This window comes from Macaca thibetana, chromosome 1 (genome assembly GCF_024542745.1).
Source record: "Macaca thibetana thibetana isolate TM-01 chromosome 1, ASM2454274v1, whole genome shotgun sequence".
Taxonomy (NCBI): domain Eukaryota; kingdom Metazoa; phylum Chordata; class Mammalia; order Primates; family Cercopithecidae; genus Macaca; species Macaca thibetana.
Window position 1 is genome coordinate 38,000,466 of NC_065578.1, and position 17,682 is coordinate 38,018,147.

At 44.7% G+C, this 17,682-nt stretch overlaps 3 protein-coding genes and 1 pseudogene across 8 annotated transcripts in view; 3 read left to right on the forward strand and 1 right to left on the reverse strand.

Moving 5' to 3' along the window:
* NDUFS5 (NADH:ubiquinone oxidoreductase subunit S5) overlaps nucleotides 1-17,682 on the forward strand; it is a 1,192,795-nt gene that overhangs the window by 1,106,513 nt on the left and 68,600 nt on the right. The window lies entirely within an intron of this gene.
* Nucleotides 1-17,682, forward strand: part of AKIRIN1 (akirin 1) — a 1,026,732-nt gene that overhangs the window by 971,617 nt on the left and 37,433 nt on the right. The gene's annotated exons all lie outside the window — the stretch shown is intronic.
* Nucleotides 1-17,682, reverse strand: part of MYCBP (MYC binding protein) — a 657,065-nt gene that overhangs the window by 96,267 nt on the left and 543,116 nt on the right. The gene's annotated exons all lie outside the window — the stretch shown is intronic.
* On the forward strand, nucleotides 5,766-6,411 carry LOC126961134 (eukaryotic translation initiation factor 1-like; annotated as a pseudogene).

Here is a 17,682-nt window from a genome sequence, read left to right on the forward strand (position 1 = left end):
ATCCTCCTGCCTTGGCCTCCCCAAGTGCTAGGATTTCAGGCGTGAGCCACCATGCCTGGCCTTGTTTTATTTTTCATTTACTGTAAAGACGGGGTCATACTATGTTGCCTAGGCTGGACTTGAATTCCTGGACTCAAGGGATCCTCCTGCCTCATCCTGCTGACTACCTGTGACTACAAGCATGTGTCCCCACACCCAGCTAAATTGCAATGATTTTTGTTAACTGCGAATTCCATATTCTCTGAAGAAGAGATTGATAATTTCTGTTCATTTGTTTAAACATTTTAATTAAAGAAGTAAGGAACATTTAGCTGCAGAACATTCATATTGTTCTGCCTGATGTACTCTCATTTTTGTCCACCTATTCACTTTAATTCCATAGATATTCTCTCATCTGAATGAACTTGAAATTTAATCTATCTCACCTTCAAAAAGAGAAGTTTCTTTTTCCAGACCATAGACCTGCTTCTCGGATATTTTTTTCCACCTAAAGGTCATTTAGCTTCCTCCTTAACAATAACAAGCACTAGGCCAGGCGCAGTGGCTCACTCCTGTAATCCCAGCACTTTGGGAGGCTGAGGCGGGCGGATCACCTGAGGTCAGGAGTTCAAGACCCAACATGGTGAAACCCCATCTCTACAAAAATACGAAAATTAACCAGGCATAATGGCGGGTGCCTGTAATCCCAACTACTCGGAAGGCTGAGGCAGGAGAATCACTTGAACGCAGTAGGTAGAGGTTGCAGTGAGCCGAGATCGCGCCATTGCTCTCCAGCCTGGGTGACAGCACCAGACTCTGTCTAAAAAAAAACAAAACAAAACAAAATAAAACAAAAAAAGCACAATAGCAAGGACTCACACAGTATATAGTTTGTGGCGGTGGCTGTACCAAGTGTTTTACATATATATTAATTTATGAATCCTAACATATAGAGAGATTAAGTAATTCTAGCTAATGGGTGCAGAGTTTCGCTTTGAACTCAGGTAATCTGGCACCAGATTCTGCCTCTCCTCTCTGTCACCCAGGCTGGAGCGCAGTAGCATGATCTCAGCTCACTGCAGCCTCCACCTCCCAGGCTCAAGGAATCTTCCTGCATAGCCTCACAAGTAGCTGGGACTACAGGCATGTGCCACCACATGGCTATTTTTTTGCTTGTTTGTTTGTTTTTTGAGACCTAGCCTCGCTATGTCACCCACGCTGGAGTGCAGTGGCACAATCTTGGCTCACTGCAAGATCCACCTCCCGGATTCACACCATTCTCGTGCCTCAGCCTCCTGAGTAACTGGGACTATAGGCGCCCACCACCATGCCCAGCTGATTTTTTCTTTTTTTTTTTTTTTTTTTTTTTGTATTTTTAGAAGAGACGAATTGTCACCGTGTTAGCCAGGATGGTCTCAGTCTCCTGACCTCGTGATCCACCTGCCTCAGCCTCCCAAAGTGCTGGGATTACAGATGTGAGTCACTGCGCCCAGCCAATTTTTGTGTTTTTTTTTTTTTTTTTTTTTTTTTTTTTTTAAAAAGACTGGGTTTCACCATGTTGCCCAGGCTAGGTACAGCTTTCTCTTTTTCCCCCACTCAAGACGGAGTCTTACTCTGTCGCCCAGAGGTGGAGTGCAATGGCACAATCTCGGCTCCTTGCAACCTCCACCTCACAGGTTCAAGAGATTCTTGTGCCTCAGCCTCCTGAGTAGCTGGAATTACAGGCACCCGCCACCATGCCCGTCTAATTTTTGTATTTTTAGTAGGAATGGGGTTTCACCATGTTGGCCAGGCTGGTCTCGAACTCCCGACCTCAGGTGATATGCTCGCCTCAGCCTCCCAAAGTGCTGGGATTACAAGATTGAGCCACTGAGCCTGGCCTTGTTCTCTTCTTATAAAGACACCAGTCAAGTCCGTGCACATTGGCTCATGCTTGTAATCCCAGCACTTTGGGAGGCCAAGGCAGGCAGATCACCTGAAGTCAGGGGTTCAAGAACAGCCTGGCCAACACAGTGAAACTCCATCTCTACTAAAAATACAAAAATTAGCTGGGCGTGGTGGCGGACGCCTGTAATCCTAGCTACTTGGGAGGCTGAGGCAGGAGAATCGCTTGAACCCAGGAGGCAGAGGTTGCAGTGAGCTGAAGTATCATGCCACTACACTCCAGCCTGGGCGACAAAGCTAGACTCAGTCTCAGAAAAAAAGACACTAGTCGTACTGAGCTATGGCCCACCCTAATGAACTCATTTTGCCTTAATTATCCCCTTAAAGGCCATACGTTCAAATGTAGTCACATTCTGAGACACTAAGGGTTAGGATTGCAACATATAAATTTTGGAGGGACACAACTAAGCCCATGAAAAGATTATCCTCTTCTTCCTCTACTGTTGTCCATATGATACATGCTATGGTTTAAATATGTTCCACAAAGAACATGTACTGAAAACTTAATCCCTAATGCAATAGTTGTGGAAAATGGGGCCTAATAGAAGATGTTTATGTCATGAATGCTCCATCCTCGTGAATGGATTAATGCCAGTTATGAAGGGACAGTGTGAGCCACTGTGCCCTGTAGTCCCAGTTACTCGGGAGGCTGAGGCAGGAGAATGACGTGAACCCGGGAGACAGAGCTTGCAGTGAGCCGAGATCGCACCACTGCACTCCAGCCTGGGTGACAGAGCAAGAATCTGTCTCAAAAAAAAAAAGAAAAGAAGTTGGATAGATAGATCATGTTTGATAGATAAATATACAAACTATTTACAGTAGTTACTTTTGAGAAATGAACTTAAAGGACGCTTTCGTTTTTTACTTTCTGTATGTTTGTATTGTTTAAATATTTTGCAATATTTTGTAAATTAAAAAATAAAGGTTTTCTAAAAACAAAGATTGTGTGAAGAAGAAATGGATTTCTTATTGTTGTCCGACAGTTCTGGAGTTAGGTTCCCTAGGACTCATCTTTCTCACTGGCTATCAAAAGTAGGTTGATGTAAGCCGGGTGTGGTGGCTCATGCCTGTTATCCCAGCACTTTGGGAGGCTGAGGCAGCTGGATCACCTAGGTCAGGAGTTCAAGACCAGCCTGGCCAACATGGCGAAACCCTGTCTCTACTAAAAAAAGAAATACAAAAATTAGCCAGGTATGGTGGTGGGCACCTGTAATCCCAGCTACCTGAGAGGCTGAGGCAGGAGAATTGCTTAAACCCAGGAGGCGGAGGTTGCAGGGAGCCAAGATTGTGCCACTGCACTTTAGCCTGGGAGATAGAGTAAGACTCTGTCTCAAAAAAAAAAAAAAAAAAAAAAAAGTAGACTGGTGTAAACAGTGGGTATTTTATACACTACACAAGTAAAACAAAAGGGAGGGATTTATAGACACATAGGTATAGTTTTTTTTATTTTTTATTTTTTGGAAGGATAAAAAAGAAAAGTTGGGTCGGGCGTGGTGGCTTACGCCTGAAATCCCAGCACTTTGGGAGGCCGAGGCAGGCAGATCACAAGGTCAGGAGATCAGGACCATCCTGGCTAACACGGTGAAACCCCGTCTCTACTAAAAATACAAAAAAATTAGCCGGGCGTGGTGGCGGGCACCTGTAGTCCCAGCCACTTGGGAGGCTGAGGAGAGTGAATGGAGTGAACCCGGGAGGCAGAGTTTGCAGTGAGTTGAGATAGGGCCACTGCACTCCTGCCTGAGTGACAGAGCAAGATTCCATCTCAAAAAAAAAAAAAAAAAGAAAAGAAAAGGAAAAGAAAAAGAAACTGGTAAAAGTCAATGATTCTTGGGATGAAAACTGGTGGATTAGAGAATAGAGGTGGGTAAGGAATTTTAATTCTCACTGTATACTGTTGATAGTGTTTGATTTTTTTTTTTTTTTTTTTTTTTTTTTTTTTTTTTTTTTTTACCATATGAACGTATTAACTATTCAAAATAGCTGGGTGCGGTGGCTCATGCCTGTAATTCCAGCACTTTGGGAGGCTGAGGTGGTGGATCACTTGAGGCCAGGAATTTGAGACCAGCATGGTCAACATGGCAAAACCCTGACTCTACTAAAAATACAAAAATTAGATAGGTATGGTGACGCACGCCTGTAATCCCAGCTACTATAACCTCTGCCTCCCGGGTTCAAGTGACTCTCCTGCTTCAGCCTCCCGAATAGCTGGGATTACAGGTGCCAGGCACTAAGCCTGGCTAATTTTTGTATTTTTAGTAGAGATGAGGTCTTGTCATGTTGGTCAGGTTCGTCTCGAACTCCTGACCTCAGGTGATCCGCCCAACTTGGGCTCCCAAAGTACTGGGTTTACAGGTATAAGCCACTGCCCCGACCTTAGACTTTCTTGAAGCTTAGTCTCTGGATGTGTTTTGAGTTTCCCAATCAGATACATGCCTAAGGGGCTTGATCTGGAACTAAGCTAAAGTAGGGAATAAAATGAAGTCGCATGTGAGGATTCAGTAAGTCACAGCTCTGGTACCAACAGCTCTGGCAGTGGCTTCCTGTTCCCCAGGTCCTGGGGTAATGTGTTCCTGGAGCCAACGGTTGGAACAATGGCTTCCTAATGTCCCAGTTTTCCAATGTGGCACAGGCAACAGTTTTCTTGGTGAGAACTTACGTCTGTCTTAAACCAACCTTCATTCAATAATCCCGACTAAGTATAGATTGTTAAAATGTGTAAGCCTTGTTTGCAGTAGGCTTTATGAGATACACTGGCAGTAATCCAAAATTAATGTCCCTTACAGGGGTGGTCTTGACAGTTATGGGTGTAGGGACATGACATGTATGCTGGGTCCATAGCACTCTAACCCTCTTTCCTTCCTTTAGGAAATTTCATCAGGTGGTGACTCAGAGATGCAGGGCCTACCATCCCCTACAGAAGCTGAAAGTGCTAGGTACTCTTTTTCCACCTGCCTTGCAGCTAGAGCACTGGCATGTGGACTGGGCTCTGCCAGTCAGCCACATCTGCCTCGAAGCTTGCTAGAAAAGTTGGTTTCAGGAGGATCACTTCCTGGAAAAGCAGTGACTGCGGAGTAGTGATCAGTCCAGTATCTGATGGTCATGGTATCATTGGCACAAGCAGCATATCTGGAGTTCTTCAATCATGGCAGTACTGCCTTGTCATCAGACCAGTTCTGCAATTTGGTTTTGGCTCTTTCTCATTATGTAGCTCAGAATGTGGTTCTTTAGCCCACCCGTTTATTTTATAGGCTACATAATATCCCCTCTTGTTGTTGTTTTTTTGAGATAGGGTCTTGCTCTGTTGTTAGGATTATACTACATACAACTTCAAGCACATTCACATCGAAAATTACCTCTAGTTACTGCATCCAGCTCTGAGTACAGAATCTCTAGGGAATGCCCAATATTTCCAATCGCTCCAGATCTTAAAACCCATGGCTAAAATTATATATTTACTAGCAACATATTCTTAGTCCATTTTGTGTTGCTGTAACAGAACACCACTGACTGGGTAGTTTCAAAGAAAAGAAATATATTTTTTACAGTTCTGGAGGCAGATGAGTCCAATATCCAGGTGCTGGTGTCTGTTGAAGGCCTTCTTGCTGAGTCGTTCATGGTGGAATGTGGAAGGGCAAGAGAGTATGGGACAGTAAGAAATTGAATTCAAAACCTCAAGTCTTTTCATTAACCCAGTCACTGAGCCACCGATGAGGACTCAGCAACTTTCCCTTTGAGCCCCCTTGCTTCCTGATGCTCCATACCCCACCTTTGCCCACTTCCCCCCACTTCTTCCACTGCTACCTCTGTAGGCAGTTTCTGCTGAGGAAAACGAATTGTATAGTATGTTTACTATTCAGAACCGCTACTCTTTTAACCTCTTTGCTAGATGCAACTAAGGGCGATAACCTGCTTCCTGCTGGCACCGAGGATTATATCCATATAAGAATTTAACAAAGAAATGGCAGGAAGACCCTTACTACTGTCCAAGGAATTGCTGATGACTACCATAAAAAAAAAAACTAGGCCAGGCACAGTGGCTCATGTCTGTAATCCCAGCACTTTGGGAGGCCTAGGTGGGTGGATCACATGAGGTCAGGAGTTCGAGACCAGCCTGGGCAACATGCTGAAACCCCATCTTTACTAAAAACACAAAAACTGGTTGGTTGTGGTGGTGCATGTCTGTAGTCCTGGCTACTTGGGAGGCTGAGGCAGGAGAATCCCTTGAACCTGGGAGAAGGAGGTTGCAGTGAGCCGAGATTATCATGTCACTGTACTCCAGCCTGGGCAACAGAGCAAGACTCTGAAAAAAAAAGAAGGAAAGAAAGAAAGAAACTAGTGACGGCACTCAAGAAGAAATTTGTCTGAATTGAGCATCCAGAAAATGCAGAACTAATTAAGCTACAGAGTGACTCATGCAAGAACCTATGCCAGTTCCTTGCAGAGACTGCACTGGCCAAGGACAGTCAGCTGAAGGTTCATGGGTTCTAAGTGTCTGTGGCTCACTGAAGCTTAAGTGAGGATTTTCTTGCAATGAGTAGAATTTCTTTTTTTTTTTTTTTTTTTGAGACGGAGTCTCGCTCTGTCGCCCAAGCTGGAGTGCAGTGGCCGGATCTCAGCTCACTGCAAGCTCCGCCTCCCGGGTTTACACCATTCTCCTGCCTCAGCCTCCCAAGTAGCTGGGACTTCAGGCGCCCACCACCTCGCCCGGCTAGTTTTTTTGTATTTTTTAGTAGAGACGGGGTTTCACCGTGTTAGCCAGGATGGTCTCGATCTCCTGACCTCGTGATCCGCCCGTCTCGGCCTCCCAAAGTGCTGGGATTACAGGCTTGAGCCACCGCGCCCGGCCGCAATGAGTAGAATTTCCCTTCTGTCTTTGTCACAAGTTTAAAAACCCCACAGTGTGTATGAAGTAACTATTTGGGGTCTGCTCTTAGCTTGGACTAGTGTAACTCCTTCATGTAATAAACTGAAAAGAGCCACACAGACAAAAAAGAAAAGTCCCTTCACACCTGTGGTGGATCATTTGAGGTCAGGAGTTGAAGACCAACCTGGCTAACATGGTGAAACCCCGTCTCCACTAAAAATACAAAAATTAGCCGGGTGTGGCAGCACACGCCTGTAATCCCAGGTACTCGGGAGGCTAAGGCAGGAGAATTACTTGAATCCGGGAGGTGTTTGCAGTGAGCCAAGATCACACCACTGCACTCCAGCCTGGGCAACAAAGTGAGTCTCCATCTCAAAAAAAAAGTGATTATGTGAATCTGAAACTGCTGATGGTCACAGATCCACTTTCATGATGAAGTCAGATTTATCCTCCAAAGCAATTTCACTAGGTATAAATAAGCTTTTCTAACAGCTTGTTGACATATAATTCACATACTAGGAAGAAAGGCCAATCAAATTCTTTTTTATATAACACATAGGATTCATCCTTTTGCCATATAAGGTAATATTCACAGGTTTCAAGGATAGGAAGTAGATCTCTTTGGGGCCCATTATTTAGCCTACCACTTAGGATGATAATGGAACATACCCCATCGGGCTATTGTGAGCATTAGATGAATTAACACATATAAAACTTGTATATAGGCCGGGTGCGGTGGCTCACGCCAGTAATCCCAGCACTTTGGGAGGCCAAGGCAGGCTTCTCACAAGGTCAGATGTTCAAGACCAGACTGACCAATATGGTGAAACCCCGTCTCTACTAAAAATATAAAAATTAGCCGGGCATGGCAGCATGCGTCTGTAATCCCAACTACTCGGGAGGCTGAGGCAGGAGAATTGCTTGAACCCAGGAGGCGTAGGTTGCAGCGAGTCAAGATCATGCCACTCCACTCCAGCCTGGGCGACAGAGCAAGGCTCCGTCTCAAAAAAAAAAAGAAAAAAAACAAAAAACCTTTTATATAGATAGCCCTCGATAAATAAATGTTGGCTATTGTTTTTATTATTCATTTCTATAATGCACCTTGTTTTTAGCCATCTCATGTCGGAGCATCCCTCTTTCTTTGGGGAAGGCCCTATTATACGGATCTCAACAGGATGTAGAAGCCCCGTTTGAATTACTCAAGTGTAATTACTAAAGTTGAAGAGAGAATGTATTTCCTTCTGTCCCCTCTCATGTAGGCCATGAGCCAATGAACAGGGGTTGGTCAATAAATTGCTCATGCCTGGGACACTGGAGTCTTATTGGACTCAGTGTGAGATTATTAAGGACTGTAACAATGATGTCAAGAGTTTGACAGCAACAAATGTCTACTGGAGGTGTCGTGATCATACTTTTCTTGTGGTGAGGTGTGATCAAGGAAGGCTATCTAGCTTCTTTTGGCCAGAAAAATTGCTTTCAATTCATTTCCCAAGGCTGCCTTTCCTGTTTTTCCCTTCCTTTCTGTGAGTTACATAATCTTCTTCTGATAAATTCCTTTCTACCTTAGTTATCCACTTTTGGCTTCTAATGCTGCAGCCAACAATCCTGGTTGGCATTCTATTGGGATTCTATTGGTCTGCTGTTTGTAGCCATTAATTAACTATTACTGTTTGACTTTTGGATGATGTGTCCTGAAAGTAAGACTTCGTGGACTTGATTAGAATAATTTCATGCCATTGAAAAATGCAAGAAAGAGTTAAATGATTATGTCACTTACAGTAAGAAACCAAAAATTCCGGTTTAGATTTTCCAGTTCAAAGCAAATTTTAAAATTGAGAACTATTGTGAAATGTGGCAGAAAGCCATTCTGCCTGTATCCAGCAACCTGGCACTGCAGAACACCAGAGTCAGACATGTATTAATTTCAACAAACGGTGCAGGGACAACTGGATAGCCACACATAAAAGAATGAAGTTTGGGCCAGGCGCGGTGGCTCACGCCTGTAATCCCAGCACTTTGGGAGGCCGAGGCAGGTGGATAACGAGGTCAAGAGATCAAGACCATCCTGGCTAACACGGTGAAACTCCATCTCTACTAAAAAAATACAAAATAAAATTAGCCAGGTGTGGTGGCAGGTGCCTGTAGACCCAGCTACTTGGGAGGCTGAGGCAGGAGAATGGCATGAACCTGGGAGGCGGAGCTTGCAGTGAGCCGAGATAGTGCCACTGCACTCCAGCCTGGGAGACAGAGTGAGACTCCATCTCAAAAAAAAAAAAAAAAAAAGAAGAAGAAGAAGAAGGAAGTTGGACCTCCAGGCCAGACACAGTGTCTCATGCTTGTAATTCCAGCATCCTGGGAGGCCAAGGTGGGTGGATCACCTAAGGTCAGAAGTTAGAGACCAACCTGGCCAACATGGCAAAACCCCATTTATTTGTATTTTTGTCTCTACAAAAATACAAAAAAAAAAAAAAAATTAGGCATGGTGGCATGGGCCTGTAGTCCCAGCTATTCGGGAGGCTGAGGCATGAGAATCTCTTGAACCTGGAAGGCCAAGGTTGCAATGAACCAAGATCGTGCCACTGCACTCCAGCCTGGGTGATAGAGTGAGACTTTGTCTATTCTACCTTACATCATACATGAAAATTAACTCAAAATGGATAACAGACCTGGATGTAAAACTAGAACTACAAAACTCCTAGAAGAAAACATAGGTAGCCTAGGCAACATAATGAGATCCCTTCTCTGCAAAAATTTAAAAGGAATCTGAGTGTGGTGGCCCACATCTGTAGTTCCAGCTACTTGGGAGGCTGAGGTGGGAGAATGACTTGAGGCCAGGAGGTTGAAGATGCAGTGAGCCATGATCACAACACTGCACTTCAGCCTGTGTAACAGAGCAAGACTTTGTCTAAAAAAAAAAAAAGGGCGGTGGCAGGGTGGCAGGGCAGAAAAGAAAAAAAAAGAAAAAGTAAGTTGGGGTGTCTCAAAATTAACAATTTTTTGCTATACATGATACCAAAAGAAAGCAAAAAGAAGAAAACTCACCAAATGGGAGATAATAGTTGCAAAATCATATATCCAAGAATGGACTTGTTCAGAATACGGAAAGTACTTTTAAAACACAATGATAAAAAGGCATATAGCTCAAGTAAAAATCGGGGAAGGGCTTTGGGAGGCCAAGGTGGGAGGATTGCTTGAGTCCAGGAGTTTGAGACCAGCCTGGGCAACATAGCAAGACCTCATCTCTACAAAAAATTTAAAAATTAGCTAGACATGGTGACATGTGCCCCTAGCCTTAGCTAGTTGGGAAGCTGAGACAGGAGGATACCTTGAGCCCAGGAGTTCAAAGTTACAGTGGGCTATGATCACGCTGCTACACTGCAGCCTGGGTAACACAATGAGACTGTATCTCTAAAAAAAAAAAAATGGCCGGGCAGGTGGCTCACGTCTATAATCCCAGCACTTTGGGAGGTTGAGGCAGGTGGATCATCTGATGTCAGGAGTTCAAGACCAACCTGGCCAAAAAGGCAAAACCCTGTCTCTACTAAAAATACAAAAAAATTAGCCGGGTGTGGTGGTGCATGCCGGTAATCCCAGCTACTTGGGAGGCTGAGGTGGGAGAATCGCTTGAACCCAGGAGGCAGAGGTTGCAGTGAGCCAAGTTCGGGCCATTGCACTCCATCCTGGGAACAGAGCAAGAGGCCGTCTCAAAAAAAAAAAAAAAGGCAAATAATTTGAACAGACATTTGTACAAAGAAAATATGTCAATGGCCAATAAGCACATGAAAAGATGTTCAACATCATTCATCATTGGTTATTAGAGAAATGCAAATCAAAACCACAATGAGATGCCACTTCACACCACTGACTTCTGGGGAAGGAAGAGGGTATAGGACATTGAGTTCAACCAATGATTGATACCCAGCCAACAGCCAATGATTCAATCAATCATGCTTACATAATGAAGCCCCAGTAAAAACTCTGGACAGGCTGGGCATGGTGGCTCATGCCTGTAACTCCAGCACTTTGGGAGGCTGAGGGGGGCAGATCACGAGGTCAGGAGATTGAGATCATCCTGGCCAGCATGGTGAAACCCTGTCTCTACTAAAACAAAAAAATTAAAAAAAAAAAAAAATAGCCAGGTGTGGTGGCAAGCGCCTGCAGTCCCAGCTACTCGGAAAGCTGAGGCAGGGGAATCACTTGAACCCAGGAGGTGGAGGTTGCAGTGAGCCAAGATTGCACCACTGCACTGCAGCCTAGTGACAGAGCGAGACTGTCTCAAAAAAAAACACACAAAAAAGAAAAAAAACACACACACAATAAAACTCTGGACAATAAAGCGTGGTGGAATTTCCTGGTTGGTAAGCAGATCAATGTGTCACGAGGCTGATATTCCCTGATTCCACAGGGAGAAGGCATTCCCCGAAGTTCTGCTCTTGAAACTCTCCCAGATCTTACCTTGTCTCCTCATTTGGCTGGTCCTGACTTGTATTCTTCATAATAAAGCTGTGATTGTAAGTATATCACTTTCCTGAGTTCTGTGAGTCATTCTAGTGAATTATCAAACCTGAGTGGGTCTAGGAACCCTCAGATTTGTAGCCAGTTGGTCAGAAATGTGGGTGGCCTGGGGATGCCTGATGTGTGCCTGGCATTCAAAATGAGGGCAGTCTTACTGGGGACCCTGACCTACAATTTGTGGATTCTGTGCTAACTTCAAGTGGTTAGTGATAGAATTCTACTGTAGTACACCAGTTGGTATAAGAATATTAACTTCTGTGGCAAAAGATGTAATTTAGTTAAGGATCTTGAGATGGAGAGTTCATCCTGAATTATCCGAGTGAGTCTTAAATACAATCAAAATTTGCTTATAAGGGAGGCAGAGGGAGATTTGATACAGACAGAGGAGGAAGAGGCAACGTGATCACAGAGGCACTGAGAAAGAGGCAACGTGACTACCATCTGTGGCTGAACAACTAAGTTGTGTGGAACTCAATGCTGGATCCTTGCCAATCAGGAGAGAGTAACAGCTCTAGTGTCTGAATAGCAATTGCTATCATCATTCCCCACCCCCACCCATAGTTGCTTATCCATTACTCCCTGCCAAAACCACTCCTTCGGTGTCCTGACACAGTTCATCTCTGTCCTTCCCTCTACTTTTTCCTCTTGCATCTACTGGTAGCTTCTCTCTCTATTCTCCTTCTAAATTCCTCTTGATCTCTTCTTTCGTCTAGATGCAACTATCGCACAGCTTCTGCTTACTACCTTTTCTTTCTGTGTCTCTACTGCTATTTCATTCACAGTCAATACCTTAAAAATGTTTAGTCTGGTCAAGCACTTTCTTTTGTTTTTTGAGATGAGGTCTCACTCCGTCACCCAGGCTGGAGTGCAGAGTCGCAATCACAATTCACTGCAACCTCTGCCTCCTGGGCTCTTGGTGGAGCCATGTTGCCCAGGCTGGTCTTGAACTCCTGGGCCCAAGCGACCCACCCACCTCAGCCTCCCAAAGTGCTGGGATTGTGGTCGTGAGCCACCACACCCAGCCTCTCAAGTACTTTCTGATTTGGTGTCCTTGTTGGTTAGAGCACTCATTCTAGACCACCTTATGGTGTTTAGATTCCCTTTAATGAATTCAAAAGAGTTATGTAAGAGTTACTTATTTTAAAATGTTGATGTTTACAATATGCTGGAAATTCCATCCTTTGTAATATTTAATCTTAAGGTTGAAAAATTTAAATGTCGGCTGGGCGTGGTGGCTCACACCTGTAATCGCAGCACTTTGGGAAGCCGAGGCAGGCGGATCACGTGGTCAGGAAATCGAGACCATCCTGGCTAACATGGTGAAACCCCGTCTCTACTGAAAATACAAAAAATTTAAAAATTAGCCAGGCGTGGTGGCAGGCACCTGTAGTCCCAGCTACTTGGGAGGCTGAGGCAGGAGAACAGCGTGAACCCGGGAGACAGAGCTTGCAGTGAGCCGAGATTGCCCCACTGCACTCCAGCCTGAGCTACAGAGTGAGACTCTGTCTCAAAAAAACAAAAAACAAACAAAAAAAAGAAAAAGAAAAATTCAAATGTCAACTTCAAATATGCAAAGGAGTACACAATTTTTCAGAATTGTTTTAGAGGATATGCAACTAAAACAGTTGGCTCCTGGCCCAACCTCTTTCTTTGCTAGAGTGAAAAATGAGGAGCAGGCCAGGTGCAGTGGCGCATACCTGTAATCCCAGCACTTTTTGGGGCCAAGGCGGGTGGATCACTTGAGATCAGGAGTTCATGAAGAGCCTGGCCAACATGGCGAAACCCTGTCTCTACTAAAAATACAAAAACTAGTTGGGCACGGTGGCTCCCGCCTGTAATCCCAGGACTTTGAGAGGCCGAGGCGGGCAGATCATGAGGTCAGGAGATCCTGGCTACTCGGTGAAACCTTGTCTCCACTAAAAAATACAAAAAATTAGCCGGGCGTGGTGGTGAGCACCTGTAGTCCCAGCTACTCAGGAGGCTGAGGCAGGAGAATAGCATGAACCTGGGAGGCGGAGCTTGCAGTGAGCCAAGATCGCGCCACTGTACTCCAGCCTGGGTGACAGAGCAAGACTCTGTCTCAAAAAAAATTAAAATAAAATAAAAATAAATAAATAAAAATTAAAAAAGAAGATTAGCCAAGTGTGGTGGTGCACGCCTATAATCCCAGCTACTTGGGAGGCTGAGGCAGGAGAATTGCTTGAACCCCGTAGGTAGAGGTTGCAGTGAGCCAAGATTGTGCCACTCACTGCACTCCAGCCTGGGTGACAGAGCAAGACTCCGTCTCAAAAAAAAAAAAATGAGGAGCAAATATTACAGCAAATAATGGGGACAGAAATACTTTGAGCTGCAAAGCAAAATAAAACTAGCCTGGGTGAGGTGGCTCACGCCTGTAATTCCAGCACTTTCGGAGGCTGAGGTGGGTGGATCACCTGAGGTCAGGAGTTCAAGACCAGCTTGGCCAACATGGCAAAACCCCAACTCTACTAAAAATACAAAAATTAGCCGGGTGTGGTGGTATGTGCCTGTAATCCCAGCTACTTGGGAGGCTAAGGCAGGAGAATCGCTTGAACCTGGGAGGCAGAGGTTGCAGTGAGTCGAGATTGCACCATTGCACTCCAGTCTGGGTGACAGAGTGAGTGAGACTCCATCTCAAAAAAAAAAAAAAAAAAAAAGGTAAAGGAAAACTAACTGAATACAAGCACCAGCACTGGGGGAAACATTCTGACTTTATTCATAAGAAGAGTTATGCTAAACATTTGAAATGCAGTATCTTGGTTAATTCTGACAACCTGTGATGCAGGTTCATTTTACAGGTGAGGAAACTGAGGCTTAGAGAGGTTGTGACTAGACTAGGGTTACACAATGTTGGCCATAACAGAGCTGGAATTTGAACCTGCATCTGTCTGATCCCATGTCTGTGTTTTAACTGTATCATTGTGCTGTTTGGCAGACAGAAGAGAGGCCTCCCTGTCTCTCATCTCTGGGACTGGCAGTGACTGCACCAGTGGCAGCCAGCAGCGGCAGCAGGCAGATCCACACCAGCAGAGAGCAGGCTGAGCAATAGCTCTGGAGTGATGGCAAGAAGACCCAAGGCACTGTGGTACCTGTTGTCAACACTCAGATTCTGTAACCTGTATCAGAGGAAGATGGAGTGACCTCTGGTGGCCTAAGAAAAGCCACCATGCCCGTACCATGTGGAGAGCTAGGAAGGGAGGTCTCTACTGTCTTGTCCTGTCTTAGTGGGTACAATCGTGGATTGTCAGGAAAAGGTGGCTGGCAGGGGGAATAGTTGCTACTACCTCATTGTTCTGCCTTTGCTCTGTGATCCTTTGACACTCATGGCATTCAGCTATACCTCTCTTTTCCTACCTTTAATTTGTCATCCTCTGCCAACTTTCTATTCACTCTCCCTCAAAAGTAACACAGTATATTGGCTAAGTTCATGGACTCCAAACTTGGACTTTTTTTTTTTTTTTTTTTTTTGAAACAGAGTCTCACTCCGTCACCTAACCTGGAGTGCAATAGCGCAATCTCGGCTCACTGCAACCTCCCTCCACCTCCCGGGTTCAAACGATTCTCCTGCTTCAGCCTCCCTAGTACCTGGGACTACAGGCACGCGCCACCACACCCGGTTAATTTTTTATTTTTAGTAGAGACGGGGTTTCACCATATTGGCCAAGCTGGTCTCGAACTCCTGACCTCCCGTGATCCGTCCACCTTGGCCTCCCAAAGTGCTGGGATTACAGGCGTGAGCCACCGTGCCCGGCCCAAACTTGGACTTTTTGAATCCTCACCCCATTCCTTACTACTGTATAGTCTTGGATGAATTACAGAAATTCCGTATTCCTTAGTTTCCTCTTTTAAATTCTACCATGCAAATCTGCATGTCTCTAATCCATTCTTTTTAATAGCTGCATAAAATATACCATAATTCATGAAATCACTACTTGAATAATGAATATTCTCTTTAATCTCAGTGTTTAGCTTCCGCGAACGATAGCTAATAAACATGCTTATAGATATATTCCAGTGCTTTTCTTTTATAGGATGCCTGCCCTGAAGTGGGATTCGTAGATGAAAGGATATATTTTTATTTTTACTAACTGATGCTGGAATGTACTCCCAAAAGGCTGTAACAGTTTACAGCAATATATAATAAGATCTCTTTTTGTGCAATTTCACCAGCTATAAATGTTATCTGAACTTTTAAACTTTCACAGTCTGATAAGTAAAAGCGATGTTTCATTGTTACTTTAACTTGCATTTAGTCCCCTTCTTGTCAGTTTGTAGGCATTCCTTCTGTGATAAATGTTAACAGTCTGTTCTCTCTATTGCTTTTTTTTTTTTTTTTTTTTTTTTTTTTTGAGATGGAGTCTCGCTCTGTCATCAGGCTGGAGTGCAGTGGCACGATCTTGGCTCACTGCAACCTCTGCCTCCTGGGTTCAGGGGATTCTTGTTCCTCAGCCTCCTGAGTAGCTGGGATTACAGGCATCTGCCACTGCACTCAGCTAATTTTTGTATTTTTAGTGGAGACGAGGTTTCACCATGTTGGCCAGGATGGTCTCGATCTCCTGACCTCGTGATCCGCCTGCCTCAGCCTCCCAAAGTGCTGGGATTATAAGCGTGAGCCACCGCGCCTGGCCTCTATTGCATTTTTATCTCGGATATGTTGTTTGTTTACAAACTTATTTAAAAGGTTTTATTTCATCAAGTACAGTTGGTGCTTAAAAAACGAGAACATTAGGAGTGCCAATCCCCCATGCAGCTGAAAATCCACATTTAACATCTGACTGTCCAAAGCCTTAACTGCTATTAGCCTACAGTTGATGGAAGCCTTACCAATATTTTAAATGCTGATTACTACATATTAATACATATTTTGTATGTTATATGTATACTGCATTCTTTTTTTTTTTTTTTCTGAGATGGAGTTCCACTCTTGTTGCCCAGGCTAGAGTGCAACGGCGCAATCTCTGGCTCACTGCAACCTCTGCCTCCGGGGTTCAAGCGATTCGCCTGCCGCAGCCTCCTGAGTAGCTGGGATTCCAGGCGTGCGCCACTACGTCTGGCTAATTTTTGTATTTTTAATAGAGATGGAGTTTCACCATGTTGGTCAGGCTGGTCTCAAACTCCTGACCTTGTGATCCGCCTGCCTTGGCCTCCCAAAGTGCTGGGATTACAGGTGTGAGCCACCACGCCCGGCCTATCTACTGTATTCTTACAATAAAGTAAGCTAGAGAAAAGAAAATGTTATTAAGAAAATTATGGGCCAGGCTCAGTGGCTCAGGCCTATAATCCCAGCACTTTGAGAGGCCAAGGCGGGCGGATCACCTGAGGTCGGGAGTTCGAGACCAGCCTGATCAACATGCAGAAACCCCGTCTCTACTAAAAATACAAAAATTAGCCAGGCGTGGTGGCACATGCCTGTAATCCCAGCCACTCAGGAGGCTGAGGCAGGAGAATCGCTGGAATCCAGGAAGCACGGGTTTTGGTGAGCTAAGATCACACCATTGCACTCCAGCCTGGGCAACAAGAGCCAAACTCCATGAAAGAAAGAGAGAAAGGGAGGGAGGGAGGGAGGGAAGGAGGGAGGGAGGGAGGGAGGGAGGGAGGAAGGAAGGAAGGAAGGAAGGAAGGAAGGAAGGAAGGAAGGAAGGAAGGAAGGAAGGAAGGAAGGAAGGAAGGAAGGAAGGAAAGTAAGAGAAAATTATGGACAGGAGCAGTGGTTCGCACCACTTTGGGAGGCCAAGGCAGGCGGATCGCCTGAGGTCGGGAGTTTGAGACCAGCCTGACCAACATGCAGAAACCCCAACTCTACTAAAAATACAAAATTAGCCAGGTGTGGTGGTGCATGCCTGTAATCCCAGCTGCTCAGGAGGCTGAGGCAGGAGAATCACTTGAACCTGGGAGGTGGAGGTTCTGGTGAGTCAAGATCGTGTCACTGCACTCTAGCCTGGGCAACAAGAGCAAAACTCCATCTCAAAAAAAAAAAAAAAAAAAAAAAGAAAAGAAAAGGAAATAATGAGGAAAAAATACATTTACTATACATTAAGTGGAAGTGGATCATCATAAAGATTTTCATCTTCATCATTTTCATGTTGAAAGGCTGAAGAGAAAGAGGAGGAGTTGGTATTACTATTCAAGGGTGGCAGAGGGAGAAGAGATGGAGGAGGTAGAAGGGGAGGCAGGAGATGCAAGCACACCCATTGTAACTTTCTGGAAATACATTTTAATATATGTCTGTCTTAGTTTTTTGCTTTTCATTTCTCTGACATTGTTTCTATATGATACCAATCCTTTTTCCACCATTTGCTTTCATTTCAGTGACCATATTATGGAAGAGTCCATGTCATAAAAGTTCTAGCTATTCAGGAGGC